The following is an 18,863-nucleotide window of genomic DNA, read 5'->3' on the forward strand; positions in this document are numbered from 1 at the left end:
GGTGCCGCCTCAGTGCGCGGTGTCACCCCCGGACCCCCGCGCCCCCATCCCGCACCCCTCACCCCGGCCCCGGGCCGGCTTTGGCCGCCTCTCCCGCCCACAGCAAACTTTTTATCCAACTTTCCTGTTTCCGCCAGCCCGGGGAGCGCGGGGCGGCGGGAGCGGCCCTGAGGGCCCGCGGTTCCCGCTTGGCGGTACGGGGGGGACGGGGATGTGCGAGTGGGGAGCCCGGCCCCCGCCCGGCTGTGGGGAAGGGGTTTTACTTGGAGTTTTCTCCCTCCTCTGGCTCCTCCTCTTCTTCCCTCCTCCTCAGGGGGAGGGGAAGGAGGGAGGCTCTTGGGGCCGGAGTAGCCGGAGCAGGGAATTGTTTGGGAGTTCAGTCATCCAAAAGCCGTCTCCCGTATGGAGGGTCTGGCTTCCCGCATCCCGGCGCCTCTTCCCTCCTCCTCCTCCTCCTTCTCCTCCTCCTCCCGCCGCGCCTGAGCTCAGCGCGGCCCCCCATCCCCAGCGCCARCCCGCAGAAAAAGCACAACCACCACCCCCAAAACAAGGGTCCCCCACTTTTCTCTCCAAACCAGGCTTTTCTCCCCCTCTTTCTCCCTCTCTCTCTTTTTTTTTCCCCCCCTTTTTTCTGTGTGTGTGTGTGTGTGTGTGTGTGTGTGTGTGTGTAGTGAATTCCCCGCAGATCCGGCCTGGAAGTTCCCAGCTCCTGGAGTTAAGCCTCTTTGTTGCTTCCCTTCGTTTGGGGCATCTTTGTGTTCCCCCCCGCCTGCTCCACTGGAGACCGCGGTGAGTGAAGAGAAGGGGGCCCGGGCCTGGTGGCCGTGSCGAGGGGCCGGGGGGACGCACGGTGGTGGCGGGCGATGGGGCGCAGCGCTTTCGTCCCATCCATCTTCAGGCAGCAGCCGAGTTTGGGAAGTTGGTGTGGGCATGTGAGTAAGGAAGGGGGTCTGTCTAGGGATGTAGGAGATGTGACAAGGGAGCAGTGGAGACCCGCTGGTCCCCGCCGGGATTGGGGGATGTTCAGGCAGGTGAGATGTGGGGGGCTCGGATGTTTCYCTGCTGCTCTTTCTCCTCGGCGGGTCGGCCAGAGCCAGTGGAGGGCCCAGGGCAAAGCACACGCTCCGCGGTGCTTTGGAACTTCCCCAACAGCCTGGTCCACGACCTTGCCCCGTCCTCACTGCCGCCTGGGCAAGAAGGGACGATGAGCAGTGCAGAGAGGGAGAAGCTGTGCAAAGTTAGCCGCAGATTCATCCTCCATTGCTYCAACTCTTGTCAAAAGCTTCTGGGAGTTTACAGTCAAGAGCTGTCTGGCAGATGCGAAGGCATTTCGGTTTGTGCTCTGTGAAGGGGCTGCTGCTGCTGCAAAGAAAAGCGGGGGTGGGTAGTTTTGTAGAATTTTTGCCCTCTTCTGTGACCGTGGAGTTTTTAACCCTGGTGCAAGGATGAGGAGTGATTTGGGTCAGGGGAAGTAATTTTCTGTCCGGCAGTGGGATGTTGTAGGATTTGTGCACGCGTGCCTCCCTGCTTGGACTGCAACTTTGGCAGGTCGTCTGGATGGTGACTGTAAACAGAAAATGTGTTGGGGTGAAAGTGGGATGCTGAATTTGTAGCAAGGTCCAAACGAGATTTTTTAAGTGCTGTGAAAATACTAATACTTACTTTGAAAAATAATAATAGACTTTTAACCAATACCCCTGGCTGGGAAAAGGTATAAAATACAAATCTATCTTTCGGTATTTCCGCAACTAATTCTTGTACCCTAAGTGTTATTTCGCTGGCATTGCGTGAAAGGCAGCTCACATCTATTATGGTTGGGGGGGGTTGTCCTTGTTTGCTTTGAAGAAACTCTCTTGACCTCTCTGCAGCATTATGTGAGTGGGATAACAGGAATCCATACACACACTTTAGGACCCACGTGTAATTCCCAGCGTGTGTTAAATGTTTTTCTTGGTGCCCAATGATCTACATTGCTACCATGGTCTCTTTTTGATACGTTCATTTGCAATCTGCCATTAAGGTTTCTTTTCCCATGGGCTAAAAAACTACCGTGGAAAATATTAGAAGAATGTGGGCGTTTTGTAAGTAGAATTTTATCTTGGTTCTCTTTTGAAACTAATTGACTTGGTGTGCCTGTGATTAAGAGGGCTTCTCCATATTTATGCCTGTGTGCTTACATGGCAGACACTTTGATTTAATTGGTTGAATATTGAGGTTCATGGCTCAGAGAAAGATTTCTGCAGAAACACATCACGGGTTTGCAGTGAAAATTTGTGCTGTTTATTTAAGTGACCTAAAGAAATGAAGGTGAAATAACTTCCCATGCTACCAGGAGTCATGTGGGGATCTTCTGAAGTAAATAGAACGATTAGGAAGAGCTGTGAACTCCCTGCTGGGTGCTTGATATTCTCTTACAAGAAGTAGATGGAGTTTTGTTCCATGTCCTTTTCTTAACCCTCCCGTTCAGATACAATTACAGGGACTCATCCTGCATATCCCAAACAGAGGAGGTCCCAATAGGTGTTTGCTTCAAGGGTTGAAGTCAGATATAGTTCAGTCCACCCTGCTTCCTGCTGGGGAATGTGAGGCAGGTTCATCTCATAGACTCACACCCGCAGGACCTTTATTTGAGAGCTATCCCAGTACAAGCAGCTGAATTCACACATTTCAACTCTGCTTGGCACAAGGAAGAAGAATTAGAGCTGCATGATTCTGCATGTGTGTGCTCCAAACTGGCATGTAAGTTGTACGAGTTCTATGTATCCCTGCAGTCTGGAGTAAGCAGCTTTTCTGCTCCTTGTACTGACATCRTACAGAAGCACAGAGCAACAGGTTYTCTGAGATTGCAAAGTGAAACCCAGTGTCTGATGTTTCCCAGCCCTCAGGGTGTGAGACTCCTGGCGTTGYTCAGTCCACTTCACTTCTTGAAATTCTGCTACATCTGGAACACCAGCAGCAGAGAGATCCCTCCAAATCTTCAGTACCAAACTGGCAGCTCTGCAATGCCTTCAGGATGCTGGTACAGCTCCTCCTTGTCTGACTAGGGCCAGCAGAATTGTCTCTYTGGGAGCCAGCTGGAGCCTCCTGCTGAGCAGAAAGCATCACGGGAGAGGCTATGAAGCAAGCAGCCTGCTTTGTCCCCATACTCACCAGTGCTGCTGAGGAGAAACTTCCTTTCCTGAGTTAAGAAAAGTTATTCATTTGGGGCAGACGTGAATTTTTGTAGTTTCTAGTCATTGTTAGTGAAACACTTGATTGAAACACCACCAGATCTACCTGCCAGTAGTTTTCTGGTAGGTGTTTCCTGGCTTCTTCCTGACCCAAATGCCCTTAAGGATCACAGAAACCTTGCARTCTGATAGCAAGCACAGGAAAAAAAAGAACTATTTCTTCTTCTACCTGGGCTGTGGGAGGAAACATGGGTGACAGGACAGCAAAGACACTTCAGTTGGAAGCGTGTGTTGGGATGTGGAGGTGTTTGGGCTGGGTCCTCAGCCCATGCACATGCCCTCTGTGAGCYTGAATTTTCTCCACAGCCCTATGCCTTACTGTTCCCATGCAGCAAATGGAACTGGACCCTGAGCTGATGGGTTGAGTGCTGTGTGGGGGCAGATGTTGCTGTCTACATTGACTCTTGCCAGCTGACCTGTGCTCACCCTCATGTCTGTCAGAGCAGAACTCAGGTGCTCTGGGGGGGACCCTCTCTGTTGTGTTGACTCCTCTGGACTGTCATAGGGTTGGAGAAGCACTTCTGTGCCTCCATGATTACTGTGTTCCTAGGCAAAGACAGGCTGTCTCCCAACATCCTGCCTTATGTACCTCAGGGGAGTGATGACAGGGAAGAGTGTGTTGGGGACCACGCTGGTTGTTTTAGCCCAGGCTGGCCTGCAGGTGGGTTTTTGGAGGCTTGGGCTCTGTCACTCAGCCTGCAAGATGTTACAACAGCAATAGGCCAAGGTAACTCCAGGTTAACAAAAGTTCCTTTGGCAGTAAATAATGGTGGGTTGTTCATTTGAATATCTGATGCTGAGTGCCTCAAAGAAAGGAGGCACAATTCCCTTGGAGTTCTTTAATTTGCTAAGGTGACTGATACATTCCTGCTGGCAACACCAAGGCTTGCAAATCTCTTGGTTTAAACTGTTACCTTCCAGGCTAAAAATTTGCAGTGTTAATTCTGCAGTTAGGATGGCATATCCCACAAGGAAAAAGTTTYCTTGCAAAATCTTTGTAGACTTTCTGTTTCTGGTTAGACTTAAAACATCCTGAGGGAAAAAACCTGCTGTTGTGTGCTTTGGTGCTCCTGTGGTCAGTCACAGTTTAAGAGGTTGTTATATATTCCAGTTCCTAGGCCACAAGAACAATTTAAGGCAAGTAATGACTAAATGAATAGTCCTTRGGTAGACTAGGGGTGAATATAATCTTTCAGGTTTCCAAATGTACTTTGGRTAATTGTTCAACAAAAAGTATTGCAAGCATCTTTTTCTGTTTCCTGGTACTTGGTTTAGTTCCTCTTGGCTCTGAATCATACAACATCATATCTGCTGCTTCATTGGCTAAACACAGTGCTTGGAGCTGGTTTTCTGGAGGGAATGCTTGCAGAATGGGAAGCTTTCAAAATTTGCTTTGTATGCATATTTGTGCATAAGTCTTCTAAAATCTCCGCACAGAAGCGTGTGCTCCAACAGCACAGCTGAGTGTTCATGGGAAGCTAAGACAAAAGGAGTATGGACGCAGTGGAAGCTGGTTGGCTGAAAAGCTCAGAAAGATATTTATTGCAGGGAAAAGAAACCACTTGGTGCTTACACAGTCCCAGAGCTGCTGTGGGTGGTGCAGAGCTTTCTGCTTAAACAGGGAGCAACAGATCCCTGCCCTGAGGATGTTACATGCTCCTTTTATTAAATGGCCTCTCTTCCCTGCAAAAGGACAAATGGGAGGCTCAGCTCTGCCTGATGGGGTTGGTAGCAGAGCACCTGGACTGTGTGAGGGGCTCTGAGGGCTGCCATTGTGTGTTGTAGGAGCTCTTGAGKAAGAGGCAGTGCCAATTTATTTTGGCACTAGTGGCATCGATGGAGAGAAATGTGCGTCAGGGAGCGTGTGGGACGTGCTTGAGCTTCTTTACCCTCTTTGTGGGCAGTGTGCCAGCACAGAGGTGAGAGCCAAACTTTATTCTTGCTTTCTGCTCAGCTGCTCTTGAGAGGCTGCTGCCTTGTGTCCAGTCRTCTTCCCTGACCAGCCATTAGATGTGAGGATGGCAACTGCACCTTGTGCCTTTGCGGAGTCTTGTGCCTGTTGGAGGCTTGCTGGGCAAAGTCCAAACCACACCACAGCGTGTTGCCCCTCTGGAAACCCACCGTTGTCAAGTTCACAGAGGTTTTGGGCTGTGGTGTCTCTGTATGTRTGTGTGAAAGCCAGATGGTGTTTTGGAAAGCGGTCGTTTTTCATTAACTTCTSTGCCTGGCATGGGCAGTAAATCTTCCACCCTGAGCCCTGCAGCGGCAATGCCGTTTTGGCTCTCTCAGGTCCACTCTGGCAAAGACATTAGGCAGCAGGTTGTACTTTTATGCACAGCCATAGACCCAGGGCCCTGCCAAATGCAAGGATGTGTTCACTGGATGTAGTGTCAGCGAGTCTGAACAAGCTTGTRTATCTGAAGGCTCTGCATCAGGCCCTTCTGCTGTTCTTGAAATCACGAGTGCAGGGGAAAAGGGTATAAAGATCCCTGTCAGAACTGTATTGTCAGCTTTCAAATACCAAAATGAGGTTACTTTTTATTTTGCTTTTAGTTAAAAAGGACAGGTTATACAGAGCCCTGTGAATTAATGTGTTTAGTGTGGTTTAGAAAGCTTGTGGTGATATAAATATATGAAGGTAGTCTTTGAGAAACAAACCTCAAACACGGATACATTGGCCTGGAATATACCATTTATTTGCAAAATTCAGCTTCTTCTGATGATGTCACGTAATTTATCCTGGTACTTATAGGGAGTGCAGCCACCTTGCTTAGTGATGCCAGTGTTTTTAGGACACGGGCCTGGGGTGTGAGGACAGCTGCATTTGTTTCTTACACCACAGATTTCCCTCCAAGTTGGGGCAGGTTGCTCTTTGCCTCAGCTCTYCACCTGCAAACTAAGTGGCACTTCCCTGCCTCCTTGTGGTGTTGAGGATAGGTCTGCTGGAGATCAAGAGAGACCATAGATKTGCTGGCCCTCAAAAAACCTCTTGGTTCAGGACCACAGGTGGTTTCAGCAGAGCCTCATGCGGCACTGACAGCCCAGTGGGAGGCTCCTGTGGTTGCCTCTGGGGACGTGTGCTCCTGCTTGCTGGTGGATGTGGACTCTGTAGGGGCTGTGGGATGYTTTTGGTTTGGAGGGCAGGCTGGATGTGCAGCTCTAGCACARGCCCCCTCTGAGTGTGACCCTTGGGGAGCCTCACATAGGTAGCAGCAGTGCAGCTGCAGCCAACTCCTGGCTCCAGCCCGTGGTGGTACAGAGAGGCCATTGTAATCCTGTGTGCTGTACAGTGTACATCTCAACAGGCAAAGTGGCTCCAGGGTTGGTTGTTTCTTTTTTTCCCCCTCCTCCTTTCCAGCCCTTCAAATCTACTTTATGAAGTTCCTCCCCTTAAACTGAAAATTTGGCCTTATCTTCAAAGAAGCCCTTTAGTGCCAAGCTTTTAAAGGTGGGGAGGAGGCGAGAGCAAAAACATCACATCCATTAACAGCCCGGTTGCCAGAGAAAATGTTTTTTAAAACATAATCTGAAACCTTAGCGTTTGGGAGCCAGAGCTGAGATTGAATACAAGTATGGGCCTTGTCCCTAGAGAGTCACAGCGCTGGGAATTTACTGGTACAAAGACAGACCATGGAGTGAGGATTCTTGTGCATGCACGCACACAAATAGACAATTATTTGGAAGCCTGCAGTATTCTGGATGCTGAAGAAATTTAATCTAGTGCCTTCTGTCCCAAGTTGCTCCCTGTGCTGTAGCTGATGTGGAGCACATTCTTGTTGCTCCAGTGCTCCTCTGGATGGCAGTCCCCTCTGGAGCAGGAAGATTCCTGCTATTTGTTGACCATGGGTGGTAAAAACRACTGGCTGGTCCAACTTCTTTAGAACCTGCTGCTGTGAGTGAGAGATTTCTTTGGGGCCCCTGAATGGTGATGGACATATGATTTTAATTTTTTATTTCTTCAGAAGAAAGCTGCTTGTTTAACCAACTCAAGCACTGTCAGACTGAAGGGTAGAGTTTGAGTCCCAGTGTCAAGAGATGTTTWCAGAAACATGCTGGGTGGGATATTTCAAAAACACCTGGGCTGACTTTGATGATGTGGTGGCGAGTCAAAGAGACTTGTGCATTGAGAGACCAGACAGTTCCCCTCCTCACTTTTCAGGACAGGGTCATACTTGGTGAGTTTGTGGGACAATCCCACTGTCACCAGTGTAACAGTTGCCCAGATTAGTCCTGACCACCTACTCCTGCATAGAAGTGGACCCTMTTTCATAATTACCTGTCTTAAGTGCCAGGCATATCTTGGCTTGCAAGCACCTGAAGTGCACCTTCTAAGCCAGAGTCATGTGGGCAGAAGGAGAGCAAGATGATGCAATTATCCAACTGTAATGGGATTTGAATCCAGTGAGGAGTACCCCATTGCTGACTTCCTCTAGGGCCAGGCAGTGTGGCCAGCCAGAGCACAGCAGAGCTGTGGGACCTTGGAGGAGGAGGGCTTGATAGCTCTTGAGTCCTTGTGGGGACTTCCCTACCCCTTGGCTGGTCAAGCAGGCTATCAAGCTTGTAAGGCATTTCTGTAGCTGGAGTCTTGCAGGGTCAGAGAATCCTGTGAGAAGCTGGTGCATGAAGAGGTCCTCAGAGAAGCATGTCWGCTGCTCTAGATGTGTCCATCATCACCTTTCATCACTCTGACTTTGTCCTTGGGATGTCTGGGATTGGCCTGAAGGGAAAAGATGCTCACTTTCCAGCAGATGAGGAGCTGAGCTACTGGTTCCATGCCAGCTCATGCCTGAACACCTCTGTAATGCTGTAGAGAATGAGTCCAGGGCAGCACAAGGACTGGTTGCCTTTGAGGACCTTGGAGCTGCTGTAAATGTTGCAAGACTAGCTTAGCATATGGTCATCCCAGCTCCAGACCCTGTTAGAGGTGGCTGCCCAGGCAGCAGAGAGGAAGAAGATGTTGGGGTCATGATCAGCTGTGCTGGATGTTTGATGATGGATGCTGGGAAAGGGAGGTCAGTACTAAGATAAAGAGCTGGAGCTGATGGAGGCCTGATTTGTGTTTGCTGACCCTACTCCCCTCTTGGTAGGAAGGTGGAGCCAGTTTCAGGAAGCATTAGGGAACGGTGATCTGGCTTGAATGGCCACAASAAGACAAGGCAGCCCTGTGACTTGRCCAGTCTACTCTTGYTSCCACCAGAGCTGGCTGTACTTGCCTGGTATGTAATGTGCAGTATGGCTGTGGGATCCTGCTGATTGCATCATGAAACCTGTGGTCTTTTGTGGAAGAATGGTCAGCTACTTACATCATGTAGCAATTTAGGCAGGAACATAGTTGCTAAATATACAGTGGTCCTGTTTTCCTCACAATTGCCTGGGCTGCAGATTTGGGGAGAAAGGAATAGGAGCACAAAGAGATAAACACCAAGAGCAAGTGGCAGGCTGTATTTATCTTTGATGCCTGACTCTATAATCTCCCTGGGGATAACTTTGGACTTCCCTAACTTCCGAGCCACTTGAAAGAACCACCTTTAAAAAAATTTCCCAACTCATGACCAAGCAAACAAGTACAAATTTCATCAGCCACAAATATGTGACTATAACCCAGTTTTTGCATAACTTCAGCACTGAAGATAAGTACAGGTTTCTTGATTCTCTGGATGAAGTCCTGAGAAAGGCCTGCTGTGCCATCTTCCCCCATCACCATATTCCAAAACCTAAATTATTGTTTGTACTACAGTTGTGTCTACAAGTTTTAACCTACGCTGGGACACAGCTATGATAAATAGTATGTTAATTTGTAGTGGGAGACAGTTCCTACATCCCCATTCAAAATAGTTAGGCAAATATGAAAAAGGAGATAAAAACAGAGCATAAAAAGGACATGTGTGCCTTGGAGTGACTTGGCAGGTCAGGACTGGAGCTCGGTAGCAGAGTCGAGCATCATTAAACCTTGATTGAAAGTTGTCTGCCTTGAAGCTGAGAGCTGTCCATAGCAGAGTCCCATCTTCTTAGCCCTCAGCTCACATGAGTGGATACACTTGCCCCAGTGAGTTTCCCAAAGGGGCACTTGGCACTGCAAGTGGTGCTGATACTGCTGCTGTGCATGCCTTACCTGAGGCAGGCAGTGGTCTTGCAGAGATGGGGAGCTGCAGGTGGAGATCAAGAGCTTGTGGCTGAAGGGAAAGGAAGGGAGCCAGTTATGTCTAATTCTCTCCTGTCAGCCAGTTTTCATTTGCGGCATCACGCTTTGAAAGGTAGCTGGAAGAGGAGAGTGCCAGTGTAATAACAGTGTTTTGCTTGCAGCGTGCAATCTGAACTAGAACAGTATCATTACATAAATATTGTGTGCCTTCTTTCCACAGGCCTGGGACTRTGCTTCTCCTGCTCTGGAGGCATTGCCTTTCAGTGCACAAGCCAAAAATAAACTCTAACAGATGCTGCTAAGGCCAAGTCCATGGCTTGTATTGTGCCCAGGTGCAAGAGGAGATGTTCAGGTCTCCAAGGTCAGCAGAGAGGTACCTTAYACTGAAAGGAGGTGCAAGAACAGCAGGAAGGGACAGCAGGCTTACAAAGAGCTGCTCTTCCAGACATTGACCATCAGTCTGGGGTCATACAGGGGTACCTGAATGCTAATCTGACCTCTGCAGGCACTGGTAGCCCAGTAGGGARCAGCTGTGTGGACACCAGTGAGCAAAGCTTGGCTTGATGCATTAACTGGGAACTATCTCTCTAGGAAGATAGGATTGCTTCAGTGAAATCTGGGCAGGTTGTTTTACCCTCTCCTTTCTTTTCTGACTTAGAGCACTGTTTGGGGGAGCAGGTGAGGATGCATATGCGTTCTTTCCTGGTATTTATTTGCAAAAAGCTGAAGGCAAACTCTCTTGGGGGGCTGCTCACAGCTATGCCCTRCTGCTGTCTGAGTAAGAGCCTGAACTGCAGTCAGGATTTTTGCTCAGAGAAATGCTTTGAAGCATATTGTTTTTAATGGCATTGTGTCACCAAGGGCTTTTTGTGTCTAAGTGAAGAGATGACTCCTTGCTCTATTTTGCAGGMAGAGGAGCCTATCTGAAGTAGGACTCCTCCCTTTTGCAAATGGTTTTATCTGCTCTCTGCAAGCTAAATAATTGAATTACAGAAGAGATCTCAGATGAAGTGTTTGTGCCCTTGTAGTTTCTTGCTGGCTCAGTCAGTGCCTTGGGAGTGGAAGAGTGGGAGATGTCAGACCGCTGCAGTTATGGCTTTTTCTTCTCTGTCGATCCCAGGTCACTCCCCATGCATGAAAGATTGCAAAGAGGCACCAACATAGCTCCTGCCTTTGCTTCTGTCCAGCTGAATTAGACAGAGCATGGGATGGAAAAGGTATTAAAAAATGGGTTTGTGCTACCCATCTCACCTCATGCTTACTGAGAATAATCTCTTCCCTCCTCCCAGCACACAGCCCCCTTTCAGTTTGGCCTGAGACCTCGCAATGAGGAGGGAGAATGGAAGTGCAGCTGAAGCTTCTAGCGTGCCTCTGTTCCCCACGTGTGTGCTGCCTCCCAAAGGATGTGGGTGCCTCTGCCAGGTCCTCGCACCCCTGTTTTCTATCTTTAATTTCCCCTCCTCTGCCTGAAGTCACTGTGCTGCCAGCAACAGTTGCCAGGGCTGAGAAAGGCTTGTTGGGCCATATCCTGGATGCCCCTGCCCTTACTTGTTTTGGGGAAGGCTGATAAGGAACAACTAGGGGTGCCTCCCCAGGCACCAGCCCACTGTTGGAGAGATGCTCCCAGCCCTCGCCAACCCGAGGCAAGTGCAGCTTGCTGGCGTGTCAGAGCGGGTCTGGGGAGCCCTTGCCCGGGCACGGTGGCTGCCTGCAGACACAGGCAGGGCTGCTGCCTCCCCACAGGTTATTCTGGAGAAACATCGTCCTTGAAATGAGATCCATGTCTCTCCTTCCCTTCTTTCCCCTCAGCTGGTGGACTGGGGCTTGAGGGTTCAAAGGCACCATTTTCAAGTCCCTGCTGATGTTTCTGATCTTGCAGTGTTTTGCAGGCTGGGAGGGTTTTATGTTGACCTGTCTCTTTACAGGCAGCCAGAGAAGCAGCTCCGTGGGGCTGGTGGACATAGCGTGTGCTCAAGTGCCAGCATCTGCAAGGGRCATGTAGGCACCAGGCCAGAAAGGYTCAGTGAGCTGTTAATGAGCCACAGATGGTCAGCTTTATCTTGGAGACTGCCSATTTGTGCTTCTAGAGTTTTCTGCTGAAGAAATACATGAGTAAAAGCAGGTGGTAGGTAAGGGCTGGRAAGGAAGGCTCTAAAATAAAAATCCATAGGCATGTGTGGGGGACCTCAAAAAGATCACCTCTGCTAGAGGCGMATCATGTTTTCTCTGAAGATCTCCTTAACTACTTGTGGGCTGCAAAAAAAGACAAATTTTCCATGGAAGGATTTTGTAGTCARTAAGTAAGATCAGGAGAGGTTTATCTTTGGTTGTTGCAGAGGAGAATCTCCAGAGGCTTTGCTGGAGTACAAAGCCCCAAARGCTGTGATGGATGTATTCCCCTCTTGCACAGGGCAGGATGTTCCCARCAGATGTTTGTTATCGGCAAATTAAAGCAGAGAAACAGAAAAACTTCAGCTGGCAAGAAATGTAGGGGGGAAATTATAATTGTTTCCCTGTTGGGCTTGAAGAGAGAATTCTTGAAGCTGCCTTCTGTCTCATTGAAACATTTTATGTTTATATAGCTTATCTCTTTCATGAGGAGCTGTTAAATCCTGCAGCACATTGTGGATGTGACTATATGAGAACAGCTCRTTTTACCCATCCCAGGGCAGAGTGTGCCAGCTGCATAACTGAATCTAAAGTCATGGAGCAGCATTTTCACAAAACTGAGTGCTTTTCTTCCTAGAAGAGTTTATGGTATTTTCCAAGTTAAGAAATTATCAATGATTTCCTTAGTGGTAATTCTGAGATTGTATTTCCCTTAAATAGATGAGTTTCCACAGTAGCTAGAGGGAAGAGAAAAACCTTATTCCTTTCCACTTCTAATACTGCAGTTGTRCTCTGTAGTATTTAATGTAATTTGGAGTGTAGGGACTGCCTGAGCTGGTCTACAGGTGACTTTGCACTGAGCAGTGAAAGATTTTTCTAGGGGGTATTTAGTGCAATGGGACACCCACAGATTTCTCCTCTCAAAATAGGTGCTGACTGTCCCTGTAAGTAATTAGAGATAAATATCCTTGAGGCAGAGGATGGCTTTTGTAGAGCACCTAACACTGAGTTCTTAAAGGAGTCTCTAAAATTAAGGAATCAAATATTCCTTATGTTCCTTTGCTGGACAGTTATATATGAAGTTTTGGAAGATCCAAAGATTTCTAGATTTATTTTTTTTGCTGATAGACAAGCAAATGTTAGGGGTTTGCCATGTCCTCCCAGAATCCTGCTGGATGARTCTTTGGAGAGGATGCTCTTTTCTGTGAAATGTGTGCTAATACCTCTCAAGCAAAGGTGATTTCTGCATTAAAAAGGCTTTCTAAATCAATAAAGGAATTGACAACACAAAAAATATCTTAGTCCTTTGCAACAGAAGAAGAGATAGACTTCTTCAATTAGATGATTAGCCTRTTAGACTTTAAACTTTTAAAAATTACTTTGGCTGAGCAGAATACATTGATAGATGGAGAACAGATTAGAATCTCCTGTTGTCACCCCAAAACCTAGGAGCTGGTGTCACTGTTTATTCCTGGTCTCTTTACTGCTTGCAGTTTTCTCCAAAAATGACTAAACATACAAAACAAGGATTGGGTTTGGGGTTTATTTTTTTCCTTCCCATATTCTAGGCCAGACTCTGACCACAGTCATGTATTGTTTTTTTTTCTCCCTTACTTCCAAATGCAGACACATAACAATAGCTTGGAAAAAAAGTACTGGAAATGATTTGTCCATGAATTTATTTCCTTTTTTGGGCTACAAGGAGTGGGTTAGCATTTGGGTGAGGAGGCTGGGAGCTCCAAGCCATCTCTTTCAAGGGTGAAGATGGTTTAAATGGGAACCATCCTGGTAAAATGAGAAGTGCTGTAGAGAGGCAGCATTTCCATTGCTCTGCATGGGCAGACCCTTACATCTGGGGCACCTTTTCTCAGCTGAACTTTATTTGCTATTTATGTCATAGTAGGGTCTTGTACAGACACTATTAAAYAGGCTTTGTCTGCCACGGGTGGCAGGGACAGACTGGAAGAGAAATGCTCCTCCCATCTTAGGCTTCTTCAGAAGTGGGTGATTGTTTGCTTTCCTTAACAGYCTGCTAATAGGAGGTAGTGGGTGGTGTTGTCTTTCTTATTTATTTTATGTAGGATGTCATGACAGATGGTGATTTTTGACTGTTGTCCACAGCTGTAGAAACTGATTGCTTTCTAAACCATAGCTAGCTATGATGGAGATAYCGAGTGGGATTATCTGTGAAAGAGGAAAGCCAGTCAGAGACATCAGAGTCCCAGCTGACTGTGTTCTGTCACCTCTCTCTTGAGGAGCAGGAAAAGAAGTGTTTTGCAGGCAGGGTTAGGAGATCCATTTTTAGTTTCTGGATCTTTGGGTTTTCAGAGGTGACACCTCTAATTACAAGGATAATTAAAAATCACCAGGTGGGACAGCAATGAATATGTGATTGCTGTGCTGGTTAAAAGGGTGAAGTATCAAACAGTACAGGCAGTGAAATCTTGATATTTTATTSATGGTTCAATGGATTTGGTCCTTATAGGAGAGAAAGCAGAAGCAAGTGGAGCTTATGTGTACTGGGGAGAGAGCATAATCTGATAAAGGCTAGATCAGTTGTAAAGTTTTCAGATCACAGGAAATTTCCTCAAAGTATTTATTTATTTATGGCTTTGCTGAAAAATTTTCAACCAGCTGTGTTTAAAAATATAACAGTAATGAGATACTTAAAGAAGGAGTTAATCTCTCCCTGTCTTTGACATGCTGCAGARCACCAGCTGTAGCACAGGCAAGCCCAGGGGAATCCAAGTGTCCTGGCCCAGCAGCCTGTGAGCCAAAGTCACACCTTGGGAAGCCAAACCCTGGAGGGAAGCACTGGCCTGTGGCAGGTCATGGGGATGGTGGAGGGTGACAATTGGGCCATCCTCCAGGGCTAGCAGGTTTAGCCTGCCCAACTCTYCAGCTCCCAAATCTCCCCAGTTCTTACAGACCCCAGCCACTTGTTCTCAGGGCAGCAAGACCCAGTTTTGTCTGAAAWACTGGAAGGCCTTGAACTGTCTCTGACACCCCCAATGGGGAAATGCTGGAATGAGGGAGAGGGAAAACCAAGGACTTTTGTACTGAGGGAATAAAAAACATGCTCTGCGTGCCCCTGGGTTCAGCTGTTACAGACTACAAACTGGACTGGTTTTTTTTTTTTTGTTGGTTGTTTTTTGTTTTTTTTGTTTTGCTTTTAAATTCTTCTTTAGCCAATGTGATTTTTAAAATTTCTTTTGTCTGTCTGTCTCTTCAGGAGACAGAACCAGTCTGGGACTCTTCATTTGGCCCATCCAGAATATCCACAAAGCATGCACAAGCCATCTTTTCCAGGCTCATTTSCTCTGGGATTCCCCATGGGTTTGCAATGGCCAAACCTTTGTGTTTGATATCAAAGGTGGAAAGGGCAGGCCAGCTGTGCTGTGTCCTCCAGCCCTGTGCCAGCAGGGCTSAATGCTGGCTGCAGGAACGCTGAGAGAGCTCCAGCTGTGAGAATGGTGAAAAATGTGTGTGGGGATTGGCAGAAATTGTTGTGAGAAGAAGATGCCTCCTCTGATGATGATGGGGTGGCACATGGTGGACTGGAAAGGCAAAGCAAGTTAGTTTTGGTCCCAGGTGGAGGAGTGTGTGGAGAAGTCTTGCCTCCTCTTGGCCTACTGGTTTTAGCTTTGAGATGCGTATCACAGCAGAAAAATCTCCTCTCCCCTGTGTCCTTTTTCCACCAGTGGTAGCTAATCAAGATTCAGTTTTAATGACTTTCCTCTACTCTCTCTGCTTCCTCTCCTCCTGCCCCACACATGCCTTTTTTATATTTTTTTATGCATTTCTTTTTGGCAGAAGTTGAAACGCAAGAAGCATTTGGACCAAGATGAAAACAGTGGAGGAGCACGTTGGGCAGTGCAGTGCTTTGTTCTGAGTTCAGGGGGAGAAGAGGGGGAAGTGAGGGGGGGACGGCATGTCATTTCCCAGATGGGGACCCTGCCAAAGATGTTCTTGCTTCAGAAAGCAATGAGTGATTTTTGAGSCTATACTAAGTTTAACTCTTTGTCAACCCGTTTCTGCCATCCAGGGAAACAGCAAAACCTAAACCAAAAGTAGGATGGCGGTGTGTAATGTGGCCCAGGTGATGTGAATGGTCTCAAGCCAAAGTTTACTGTTGTGACTAAATGCTGTCAGCAGTCTGAGGTGCTTGCTCTCCTATTGGAGACCCTAACGAGTGGATGAACAATCTGCACTTAGTTATGAGTGAGGGTCCAACACGGGTGTGACTGCAGTTGGAAAAACAAGATCAGTACTTGAAAAACAAGTACAGTACAGGGGTCAGGACTGTTGTGTTATCTCCTGCCCTGCCAGAAACACCTGGTGGGATTTGGGATGCTGCTGAACTTTGCTTCAGCTGTTTCCATTGCAGGGCAGAGAGCACTTTTGCACATCCTCCTGATGCTTGGGATACACTTTGTCCTGTGACCAAAGGAGCCCTGCTGGGGCTCTGCTGGGACCACAGCAGCAGCAAGCCCCAGCCCCGGGTAGCTTGTAGTTTTGTTGGGGACCACTGGCTGCTTATAGCACTGATTCCTCCTCTCTGTTTTGAGCCAGTCTCCCATGTCAGAAAATTGTGAGTTTGGAGGGTATGGGGGGGTGGAAAGCCTCTATAGGTGTGTATTGACTGCTCTGTTTATGCTCCTTAAATATTGCATTGTGTGTAACCTACTGATTTAACTGCCCGAGCGCTGTTGCACAGTAACAAATTGAGRGTGAGGATACAGGAGGGGAGCAGARGAGGGAAAGTTAAAGTAACTCTGCCTCTTCATTAATATCTCTTCCAGGTTATAAATACTTAGAGCACTTACGTCAGGACTCTAGAGGAGGTCATTTATCTCCTGATGAAAAAAACCTCAAGGGTTTTTGTCTATGGTATGGACTGTTTCTTGGTATGGAGGTTCAGCCTTTTAAATCTGGATGGGGTTCTCCTATGAAAGACSACCCTCTTCCCTCAGAGTTGGAGTGGACCAATGCTGTGTGCATAAAATGCRACAGGTCCCTTTGTATCAACTCAGACTGAGTCATTATTTACCATAACTAAACCTGCCTGCTTCTTTTTCATTTGAACCAGCAGCCTCTCTGGCGCTTTGACCTCTCACAGTCCTTTTTCTCTAGGTAGGAGGATGACAGCTTTCCTAATCCCCCAGTGAACCTTCTGAACATAAACGCAGTCTAGGTACAAAGGTGTCAGTAGTTTTGATCTGCAGAACCACAAACTTCCTCTTGCTAGCACCTTTGGCTGCAGCATGAGAGTTTTTGATCCCTTGTGCAGGATGCAGCTGTCTCCAAAGATGCCCAGGAATGGTTATACCAAAGCCACTGTGGGTGCATCCACAGCCAGGGACTAATAGAGAAGTGATGCATCCAGTGCTGGCCTTGAAACATGCCCTMTGTCTCTCACACTTCTTACAGAAAGCCAAGAGACTCATAGGAAATTAGCAGAATGACACTCTGGTATCATCTGTTGAGATGAGGTGTAGAAGGATAGGGGCATGTGGACAAAAGATGCATGTGTGGGATTGTGATGGGTTTTGGCTTTATTTTTGACGTGTTCAATCTTGAATGCTTTCCCATGGAGGTCAGCAGACCTGGTTGCAAATTCCATGTGCATGTCTTGCTGCACAGCTTGTCTTAACTTGCTTATTTTTCTTCTATTTTCTTGGATCCCTTAAGTCATCCAGGTACCCTTTCCAGCAGTCTTGTGAACCACTGGGAGGGAAGCACTGAGTGATGGATAGGCAGGCACTTGGGTGGGAAGCAGAGCTCAGTGTTTCCTCTCACTTGCCCAGTGCCACTGAGCACCCTTGGTTTCAGGGCTGGGATCAGCTAGATTGCCTGCAGGTCTTTGGCCCTAGTCTCTGACTCCTCATAAGCACAGWAACTACCACCACAGGCTTCTAGGTGAAGAGGAACTAAAATGCATGGTACCGCTCGGTACCCACTAAAATGCATGGTGGGTATCGCTCGTTATCTTGGAGGACTCTTTCAACCTGGATTTCGGCTTTATTTCATTTGCTCAGGTGGTTGCATGTGTGTGGTGCAGGAAGGTGTCCACTGAACCCGCACAGATTGCTGTACCCACACCTGCCCAGGTCTGCAAATCCTMTTCTGGATGGAAACATTTTGCAGATGTGAATTGCTTGTTGTTTGTCCATCCTGGTGGTGGGTCTTCCTGCTGAAGTTCATCCCCTTGGCTTCACTAGTGCCTGCTGATGGGCTCAGTTGGCTTGTGACTGCTGATCATGGGGTGTTTGCAAATGGTGCCACATTGGCTCTGCTGCTTCTCCTTCTCTGTTTACTTASTTCTTGGCAGCTGGATGTTTGAATGTTTGCTTGACAAACACTTTCCCTGCAGTCTGTGATTACAGAAAGTTTAGTCTGACAAACCCCAATGAATTACCCTGTTCTCTGTTGTCAATGGTATCTCRCTGTCTCCCTTAACCACAATATTTTGTGTGTGGTGCAAATTCATATTTTCCCCKTGTTGTAATTAGCATGCCCCTCCCTGCTTGGTTCAGTTACTGAGGCAGTATCCCCAAGATGCTGACAWCTGTATTTTAGCAGTCCAAAAATCCTGGGGCTAGCAGGAAGCAGTACAGATAATAACACTACATACCTGTCTAGCACCTTTCATCTGAGAATGTGAAATTGTCTGACTCATGTTCATCTCGTTCCTGCTTGTACCAGCTGGGGTTTGCTATTCGTGTTTTTGCAGCTTGGAAAATTGAGACACAGTGTAGGGGTATGTTTTTTCCAATAGAGGAGACAATTCCAGAAATGTGCTGTCATAACCTCCAAGAYTATCATAGTTTCTATCCCTCTCTGTCTTGTAGTACCTAATTTGCCTCTAAAAGGGGAAGAGATTGGAGGGGGATGGTTGGTTTTGAGCMATGCTTTATTTGCAGCGATCCATGGCCTTATTTGGCATCCCAGTAAATTCCACCCAAGAACAAAAAAGCAGTCGCAAGATTTCTCCAAGGTAAGTTATGTTACTCTGCTGTGATCAGGGTCCCTAATGTAGTTCTCAGGAAGAAAACGATCCAAATATTGTCTCTTGTTGTCAGTTTGGTAGTTTGGTGTGATGCTGAGGGACAAGTGTTCACAAGAGGGTAAAGTTCTCACTRTGTTTCAGGGGTGGTAATGAGACTTGTGAAAACATGTCTGCAGGTGTTTGGGTGGTCAGACTGGGCTGTTAATCCATCCAGCTGCTGGCCTGTTTTGGACAGGGTCCAAGATCAGGTAGGACACTGCTGCTTTTCTTACAGCCTCCAAAYACCACTGAGGACCTTCCAAGCAAACCTGGGCTGGTTTATGGGTTTGGGTGGAAACCACAAGCAAACCACGTCAATTCACTGGATTCTGCC

The 18,863-nt window shown here is 47.5% G+C and overlaps 1 protein-coding gene across 1 annotated transcript in view; it reads left to right on the forward strand.

The window, feature by feature from the left end:
• Window positions 1–721: 721 nt before the first annotated feature.
• Window positions 722–18,863, forward strand: part of BOC (BOC cell adhesion associated, oncogene regulated) — a 53,990-nt gene continuing 35,848 nt past the window's right edge. Inside the window, exon 1 of the mRNA XM_057364206.1 lies at window positions 722–789. The gene's annotated coding sequence lies outside the window, so the exon portion shown is untranslated. The remainder of the gene's footprint in view (window positions 790–18,863) is intronic.

The sequence above is a fragment of the Malurus melanocephalus genome, unplaced genomic scaffold, assembly GCF_030028575.1.
Source record: "Malurus melanocephalus ecotype Western Australia unplaced genomic scaffold, MMel_1.1 scaffold_36, whole genome shotgun sequence".
Taxonomy (NCBI): Eukaryota; Metazoa; Chordata; class Aves; order Passeriformes; family Maluridae; genus Malurus; species Malurus melanocephalus.